Source organism: Castor canadensis, chromosome 4 (assembly GCF_047511655.1).
Source record: "Castor canadensis chromosome 4, mCasCan1.hap1v2, whole genome shotgun sequence".
NCBI classification, from domain to species: domain Eukaryota; kingdom Metazoa; phylum Chordata; class Mammalia; order Rodentia; family Castoridae; genus Castor; species Castor canadensis.
Genome location: NC_133389.1, coordinates 120596500 through 120606547, shown reverse-complemented (window position 1 = coordinate 120606547; position 10048 = coordinate 120596500). Strand labels below are relative to the sequence as shown.

The window sequence follows — 10048 nt, the reverse complement described above, 5'->3', positions numbered from 1 at the left end:
ATCACACCCATTAAGTAATAAATTACTTTAATTTATTGACTATTAATTTCATTAATGTTCTCTAGTCTATATTTTATTCTAGCCACAGTAAATACTGAATATTATGACACTTAAGGATCTCATTTTCTATTTAGGGCAATGAATTTGTTATCCTCCTCAAAAGTGTACCTAATTTTGTTTCACTTTTTCAGAGAATCTGTTTTCAGGAAGACATAAGGCACTTCTGGGTTTATAGATTAATCTTTCTAGTCTCTATTAATACTATTACATGACATTTTTCCTATGTGTTTTCTGCCTGTGACTCTTCTTTTTTTTTTATAAGAATGCCAGTCATGTAGGATTAGAGCCACTCTTGATTCAATGTGACCTTAACTTAAATTGACTACTGTATAAAGACCCTATTTCTGAATTAGGTCACATTCACAGGCATAAGGAGCTAGGACTTCTACACATATTTTACAGGTATGAATTTAAACCCACAGTACTAGGTTCTATGCCAAAATCTTCTAATTTTTCTTCCCAAATAGTTAGAGAAGACCTAGCCCAAAATACTGGGAAGAATGCAATTAAGGTTTTTCCCATCAGCTGGATTTTCCATGCTGCAAAGTGATTATTCATTCACATGTTTTTTGCTAAATGTAGACATGCATGGCTTTTGCTGTCAATATGAAAGCCAGAATAGTGAAGGAAAATTAATGGAGGTATACTAGTCTGCCTCATGCATTATCTGTCAAATAAATTCTGACTTCAACATTTGTGCTTTAATGTTAGTAACTAAAAGTGAAATAAGCAGTTTGATTTGCAATCGGCCTGCTCTGCTTGAGACATAAGAGCATTGGAGAAAATGTCATTGAAAAACATAAACTAAGAAAATTTAAAATAGAATTCATTGATGCAACCTCAGGAGAAGCAATCTTTCAAGCAATAGAGGTATCTTATTGCTGCTTTTTACATTCAACACATTTTTCAGCAGTCTTTGCATATAAATATCAAAGGCATCATAAAGAATAATTTATATGAAAATACATGGATATTAAGCATCATGTGATTGTGAAACTGTTAGATACTTTTTTTTAAAGCTTTAGGAAATCTAATTTGGGCCCTCCTAATTCACATGTTCTATATTTCAGCAAGAGTTCAACTTAATTTTACCTTTGCTTATGAGAAAATAATTTGCTAAACATATTTATCTTAAGAAATTGCCCTGCTTATATGACAAATTATATACATATTCCTTAGGGCCTAGAAACATTTATATGTATGAATAATTGATATACTAATTTTAAATCTTTCCTAGTTGTTAGTTAAATGAAGTTTGCTAAGTTCTACTTCTACAGCAGACTCCCCAGTTCAAGGCTGAATAGAGCATGGCAGAAGATGTTATACAAAGGCTTTCATGTATTTGAAAAAAAATTTTAATCCATGGTTTTACTTATTCAAATAGACATATCCTTTCTTAAATGATGCAATCAAGATATAATGTTTCCTTTACCAGGTATTAATCTTATTTACTAATTTGTTCACATTCTGAGACAGAAAAGAAAATTTGAGTGGGTTGATATTTAAGGTTGATCACTTCTTTAATTGTGAATAGCAGTACCTAGAAAATCAAATTTCTTTGTATAGTGTGTCACTACATACAGTTTCATTTGTTATTATAAAAATGAGGTAACTATACCAGAATGAAGTTTTTGATACAATGAGAACACTCATTTTACCAAACAATGTATGTAAACACTACTCAACAGGATTTAAGAGCCTGGGGGAATTTGACTAAATCTATTACTAAAATTTACAGAAGAGTAATCTTAAGACATTCTAATTTGATAATATGAGTCCTCAAGGATTCAAACAGCTAGTGGTGGTTATTGAGAGTAATGGAGTGATTCATTGCCCCCAAGGCTGAAAGGAAAATTGAGAAAGTGGCTCAGGTATTTCAAAGAAAAGTAGGACAGATTATAAACTTGAAGCTCTGACAAGTTATACTAGACATATAGTTACTGTTTCACTTAACCCTTAATAATGGGCTAACTTGGGGGTATACAGTAAGTTCAAGTCTGAAGATTTTCTTAGGGCTTAAAAGATTTCAAACACATTGGAGAAATATGTTAACACCATACAGCTAACAGCATACTAAACCAAACATTATTAATAGATCATTTTATGTCTACCTAACATGACAATGTTTTTAATATGGTTACCAGATCAAAAATTTCAATTTATATGGTAGAAAGTTGATTTAAATATCTGTTATCTATATTTTAGACTTGTTTTTGATGCATTTATCTTTAACTTGTCTAATGAACATCTGTTCTATTTTTAGGTAAGTCACAATAGGTTTTTAAAAAATGGTAGCTTACAGTTGAAGTATATGTTCCTTAACATGTTAAGGAAATACCAATAGAGTTCTATTATCTTGTATATTTTAACCCAGAATATTTGTTAAAACATTTTTCAGAACCCAAACATATAGTATTTCTTCTTAACCATATTAAAATGCTAAATCGTTTTAAAGAATAATAAAATCAGTTGCACTGATAGTTAAAAAAAAGAGAAAAGATTATAGAAGACCTCAGATGATAGCTAGGTAAAATGAGAGGTAAACTTTTGGTGGTAATGGGATTTTGAGCTCAGGGCCTTGCAGTTGCTGACATGTACTTTACCACTTGAGCCACACCCCCAGCCGTTTTTACTTTTATTTTTTTAATGGCGTCTAACTTTTTTTCCTGGGTGGACCTAAACTGTAATCCTCCCATTATGCTTCCAGCATAGTTGGGGACGACAGGCATATGCAACCCAGCCTGGGTTTTATTGGTTGAGATGGGTCTCTTGAACTTTTTGTCCTGGCTGGCCTTGAACTGCAATCAACCTGATCACTGCCTCCTGAGTAGATAGGATTACAGGAATGACTCAGTGTGCCTGGGGAGAAGTGAATGCACTTACCTCTAACACTGAGCCATGCCCCAGCCCAAAGTGAATGTTTTTGAATGCCCACTGAGAACCTACCGAGAAAAAGAATTATAAAACCTCTGTGGAAGTGTAAAGGCCCCTTATTGCCCATAGCCACAGGTGAAGCTCAATATGAACGTGAGGGCTACTAACTTACAGAGTCAATTACATGCGGATTCCTCCCCAGTCCTTACTCACATTAATGTCTAGTGTAAAAGAAGTTGGAACCTAAGATATAGGATCATTTTGGTAGCAATAGGCAACATAAGATCAAGAACCTTAATTCCCTACATCACCCTCAACTTTCCTTTTTGATAGGAGCAGTTCTCTTTAGCCTAGAGAACCAGCCTTATCTCCATGAAATCATCCACCTGAGCAATTGCCCCATTCACATAAAATTGTCTCATTCACATAAAGACTCAACTTTACCACCTCTGGCTTTAGGGCCCAAACAAGAGATTTTTATCTCAAAATAGCTAAAAAAGAAAAGCAAAAACTTGGTCTAGGAAAAGATAGCCTTTACCCAAAAGAGTTGCAGAAATTTGGTAATATAAATTTTAGCAATATAAACCTACCTGGGGAAAGGGAAATATTCAGACCTTGTAGTTACTGCAGGTTGGCTCTGAACTAAAAATAATTCTTAGAGACCCAAAAGTTACTGAGATACTTAGTCAGAAACGAGTGGCTTTGGAGGTTATTGAAAAGATGGATATGAGTTCCGAGTAGTTCTTCAGAGCATCTATTAAAAATAAAGTATGTTAGGTTTTCCTTGGTGTGACAAAATACCTGAGAGAAATAACTTAAAAGGAAGAAAGGTTTATTTTAGTTCATGGTTCAGAGATTTCATTCTATGATCGGTTTGCTCCATTGTTTCTGAGCCTGTGGTGAGGCAGGACCACACTGCAAAAGGGTTTGCAGAGCAAAGTTGCTCACCTTATGGTGATGCTGAAGCTTAGAGAGAAAGAGAATGGTCTGGGGACCATATCCTTCCAAGCCACACCCCTGATGACCTGACTCCTCAACTGGTCTCCACCTCCTAACATGGATTTCTCTTGCAATTTGGCAAAGACTGACCATGGTCAGTAAGTGACCAACTCAAGGTAATTGTCTCCTGAGGACTTGAGTATTATCTGATCACTGAATGATAAAGCTGGACATGATCAGAAGCATTCCATACTTAAATGAAAAGTAGGTTTTTTTTTAAGTGAAAGATATTTATTAAAACAAAAAATGGGTGTTCATATGCTCAAAACACATTATATATATGCATGAAAATGTCATAATGAAACTCATATTTTGTACAACTAACAAAAATCTTTTCAAGAAAATAATTAAATATGATTTTTTTCATTTTCAAACATTTAATTTTCCTTTTACAACACCTTATTCTTATTAATACATTTTTAATTAAAAGGTGAAAGGAAGTCCCTGAGAAAATTTAACTTTCTGAAAAATGCACAGATATTATTAAGGATTAACTCATAAGGTACTAAAATGCAGAAACAGCTTCATGGCCCCAGCAAATATAACAAGCTGGTGGTCTAAGAAAGTAACTGTATGTTTCATCAAGTGCCCTCTACTATGTCTTCCCTTTAGTGACAAATGATGTACATATGTAGAATTATCTTACCTGACATATTTATCCATTTATTTTTATCCATTCATTGATAAACATAAAATCTGAATCTGAGCAGTATGGTACATTTTATTTTAGGCAGGATCTTGCATTGTTACCCAGGCTGTCCTTATACTTACTATCCTTCTGTGTCAGTCTCCAAAGTAGCTAAGATTACAGGCACACATCACAGTGGCTGAGTAAATAATTTTTTGCAGTGCTGAAGATCAAAGCCAGGTCATCACACACACTAGGCAAGCAGTACCACTGAGCCACCCCCTTGCACATATTTTAAATGAATCTCTATGGCATAATATGCAGGTTAGCACAGGGAAAGCTTATGTTTTTACTGATTCAGTGTCTTCAACTCTAAATAGAAATAATAAGTTAACAATTTAAAGGAAGATAAGAAATAACATTAGTCATTTATATGCTTAAAGAATTTGACACAATTAAATAAGTTTTTCTTAAAAATTGAACAAAGATATATCTGTGCTTACTATCTTTACAATGATTAATTAGATTAGTGAAGATTAACAAACTTTAACAATATTTAAAATTATTTAATGGACTCCATTGATTTAACAACATAAGTGTTCTATCAGCTATGAAGAAAGGATATTAAATGATCCCAGGTTAATTAGATTTTGATGCTTAACCAGTCTTATCTACTCTTTTGAGCCACAAAAGCACAACAAAAATTTTTAGAAGTATAGTTATTCTCAGCTTGGTTTGAGGGCTAAACACACTAACCCTCATTTAATGAGGTTTAAATAAGTCTAATGAAGCTTGAAAATTTTACTGAAATTTAAGTTTCAATGAGACATAAGATCATCTTTAATTTCAGGTAATGGAGGTTTTGCTTAATAGCTGAAAAATATCTTAATTCCTGAAGCAATTATGAATACATTCAAATATGCTAAATAGAAATACAAATGCTTTTGGGACTGGAAGGGAAACGGAAAATCAAGGAAACTACATTGCGAGCATTCCATTTTAAAAGCCAGTAATACAAGCTCTGAGAGTTCTTCTCTTCTATGTGATCCAACCTTCTGCCCAAGGCAGGATCCCGCTTCATAATATGCCTGAAATATGTGAGTTAACCCCCAACATCTTCCAAAACATAGAACAGCACACTCACCACTTACTCTTAAACTACCCATTATCCAGCAGCTCTCTTAAAGTTTTTTGGAATGAATTAGGGACTAGTGCGAGTTGTGATTTAAGACTTCTCCCATTGACTAACATGGAACTACAGTCCACAAATAGGTGACTTCCTAATAACCCACAGCAATATTGATCATACCACTAGGTAACCTAGTAATGGTCAGTGTGATGTTGTTGGGTTACTTAGAAACATGTTAACTTCACTTTAGAAAATGTCTACTTTAACTTCACCACTAAAAGGAAAAATTGCTTTGTATTAACATTTTTTTATATTGTGAATCTTCAATAAATAAATATCTTCAGCTCTTTTATGTATGAAAAATGTTTGCCCTTCATTTTTGAAAGATATCGATACTGGATATATCATTCTAGGTTGACAATTTTGTTTTTCTTCAACATTTTGCTGACTGTCTTCAGGCTTGCATTATTTCCTAAGAAATCTCCTGTTATTATTGGTCCCCTATACACAATGTGTTTCATTAATTTTAAATAATTTATTATAATGCATCCTAGTGTCAGTTTCTTTGATGTACTTGGGTTTCATTGAACTTAGGTTTTTTGGGTTTAAGATTCTCATCAGAATTTGGGAATATTTTTACCATTACTTCGTCAGATACTTTTTCTGACTCTTTTTTATTCTCTAGAGATCTAATACTGCATATATACTTGTGCATATATGCACTTAGCTCCTTTATTTGTTGATCAAATAAATTTTCTGATTTTAATTTTGCATAGTTTTTTATTGTTGTGTCTTCAAATTATTAATCTATTTTAAAAACTGCATCTAATTTGTTATCTTTTCCAGTATTTTTTCACGTGAAATGTTTTATATTTCATGGATGGGTGTATAGCTAGGTGGTAGAACACTTGCTTAGCATATGTGAAGCCTTAGGCTCAAACTCAGCATTGCAAAAATTTTTATTTCATATCTAGAAAATGTTCAGAGGTTTTTAAAAGTACATACTGATGCTTACTAAGCTTGTTACGTTTTTATCCAGCTTGTTGAACAAATGCAGTATAGTCATAATAATCTTTTAAATACATTTTATAAGCCCTATCCTGTGTTAGTTCTGGGAATGTTTCTCTTGATTTTGTTGTTGTTTTGTTTGCTTGTTTGTTTTCACTGTGTATTACACTTTCTGCCTTTGGTGTATGCATGTTAATTTTTTTTACTGAAAACCAGACATTGTAAATTTTACTATTGGATTCTTTGTGTATTGATATTAATCTTCAGGGATTTTTTTTCTGGGAAAGATTGGGAATTCATTGGTCCTTTCAAAACTTGCCTTTAAACTTTATTTTCTGAGACTAAAGAAGCCTTAATATAGGGCCGGTTTCCTCTACTCTTAGATAGTACCCCTTACTGATAGTACCCCATGAAAGATGAAGTTCTTTGGATGGTAGCAAGGAACAAGTATTCCACAGCCTGTGCAAGATCTTTTTGCTGTTGTTGGGATAGGGGTTTGATTTCAGGGCTCCACACTTCCAAAGCAGGCATGTAACATTTGAGCCATACCTCTAGTCCAATTTACTCCAGTTATTTTACAGATGGGATCTTGTGAACTACTTGCTTGGGTTGGCCTTGAACCCACAATCCTCCCAATCTCAGCTTTCCAAGTAGTTAGGATTACAGGTGTGAGCAGCTGGTGCCTGGCTCTGAGCAAAATCTCTTGATTGCTCATTCTACTGCTTTTAAGTGGCTCCTTTCCTTGCCTTGAGTAATTTCTGCTCAACTGAAAACTTTCATGAGATCTGAAAATCTTCAAAGCACTCTTTCTGCATAGCTCTGGCCTTTCTAGAACTTATTTTGAGAAATGTCAACACCTTGGCCTTCCCAGGCTCTCAGCTTCCTCTTCTCAGCTCAGGCTATTCATCAGAATCTGGGTTTCCTCTCCCTATGTTGCATCTTGTCTTTGCTGTGGTCTTTATTTTTATGCAGACTTTACATTGTTACTCCACTCCATCTTGGCAAGAAATTATAGAACCTTATGACTTAGTTTTGATTTTAGCCCCATCCTTTATTTATGCTGGATCACTTTAAAAGTACAAAAAAGAACTACTATGCAGGGACTTGGTAGCTCCTGGAAGTGGGGCTGGAACAGGGCTGCCATGTTGCCACAGGATGGTAATGATGACACCAAAGATATTTCACTGTTTGATTCAGGAAAGGAGACAAATCCAGAATGAGATATCCAGTGGCATCATTTTTCCATTTGTTCTTTCAAGTCAGTGCAACTGTAGTCTATCTTCTCAGTGAGTTGCTCAGCAGCTGCTTTATTGCCTGCATGGTGATAATTATCTTGTTATTGTCATGTGACTTTTGGGTAGTGAAGAATGTCACAGGTGAAATCATATTGATGAGGATGGAAAGAGCCACTGGGTATTTGAGTCCAGAAAAGCAACTTCTCAAGATAATAAAACTGTTTCAGAGGCAGAATCAAGAATCTGTTGGTTAGGATTTATTGCCTGCCCAGTGCTGTGGGTGATATTTGCCTTTAGTGCTCTCTTCTCCTTCAGAGTAAAATGATTGACAGTGGTTATAATGAGTGTGGTTTATAAGATGCCAACCTGTACAGTTACATCAACTATAAAGTGGGCAGCAGGAAGAATTTAACCAGCATGATTACCTCATATTTTGGAAAGCAGTTTTTAAGACAAAACAGTGGAGATGATCAGACTTCCTGAAGAAAGACTTTATTGTTTTCATGTTAAGTTTCTATTTTATTTCTACCAGTTAGGGTTGGAAAGTATGGTGCCACTAGGAACATTGTCAGAATTTATTGTGCTGTACATATATATGCACATTGTCATGTAATATCTATGTTCCAAATTAGTATGCTCACTTACATTTGTAACAGATCTTTGCATTTTGGTGCATAGAACATAGGAGCACCAAAATCCTATTCTATTTGAGGAGAACTATATCAAAGCTCTATGTGTTTACATATTATTTCTAGATTGTTTTCAGAAGTTTTGATTCAATTATTTTTTTTTGTTCATTTATTCACATGTGCATACATTGTTTGGGTCATTTCTCCATTCTGCCCCCCTCCCTAACCCTTCCCCCCTCTCCCCCTCTCAGTTCCAGGCAGGTCCTGTTCTGCCCTTATCACTAATTTTGTGAAGAAAAGACATAAGCATAATAAAGAAGACAAACCATTTTTGCTAGTTGAGTTAAGGATAGCTATACAGAGAGATTCCTACTACTGCTTTCATGCACCCATGTGTTACTACGACCCATGTTGATTCAACTCTAACTGATCTTTACATTGGTTCCTGATCCCCTGCTCATGATAACCTCTGTCATTTTAAGGTTTCTGTATTAGTTCCTATGGAGTGGGGACATCAAATGCTTTCATGTTTTGGGTTTTCTACCTATTCCTATATCTCCCGTATGTGCTCTCCCCTTGTCATGTGATCCAAGTCAAACCACATTGCTGTATTTGCCCTAGATCTAAAGTCCACATATAGGGAGAACATATGATTTTTGGTCTTCTGAGCCTGGCTGACTTCACTCAGAATGATGTTCTCCAGTTCCATCCATTTACTTGTGAATGATAAGATTTCATTCTTCTTCAGGGCTGAGTAAAATCCATTGTGTACAAATACAACGTTTTCTTAATCCATTCATCAGTAGTGGGACATCTTGGTTGTTTCCATAACTTGGCTATTGTGAATAGTGCCGCAATAAACATGGGTGTGCAGGTGCCTCTGGAGTAACTGTGTTGCATTCTTTTGGGTATATCCCCAGGAATGGGATTGCTGAATTATATGGCAGGTCTATGTTTAGATTTTTAAGAAGTCTCCAAAATTTTTTCCAGAGTGGTTGCACCACCTTGCATTCTCACCAGCAGTGGATTAGGGTTCCTTATTCTCCACATCCTCACCAACACCTGTTGTCGGTGGTGTTTTTGATGATGGCTATTCTAACAGGGATGAGATGAAATCTTATTGAGGTTTTGATTTGCATTTCCTTTATGGCCAGAGATGGTGAGCATTTTTTCATGTGTTTTTTGGCCATTTGAATTTCTTCTTTTGAGAAAGTTCTGTTTAGTTCAGTTGTTCATTTCTTAACTGGTTCAATGATTTTAGGAGAGTTTAGTTTCTTCTTCTTTTTTTTATTCATATGTGCATACAAGGCTTGGGTCATTTCTCCCCCCTGCCCCCACCCCCTCCCTTACCACCCACTCTGCCACCTCCCTCTACCCCCTACCCCCTCAATACCCAGCAGAAACTATTTTGCCCTTATTTCTAATTTTGTTGTAGAGAGAGTATAAGCCATAATAGGAAGGAACAAGGGTTTTTGCTGGTTGAGAT

The 10048-nt window shown here is 35.1% G+C and overlaps 1 pseudogene; it reads left to right on the top strand.

The window, feature by feature from the left end:
* Positions 1–7840: 7840 nt before the first annotated feature.
* Positions 7841–8416, top strand: LOC109701566 (Golgi apparatus membrane protein TVP23 homolog B-like; annotated as a pseudogene).
* The last annotated feature ends 1632 nt before the right edge of the window (positions 8417–10048 follow it).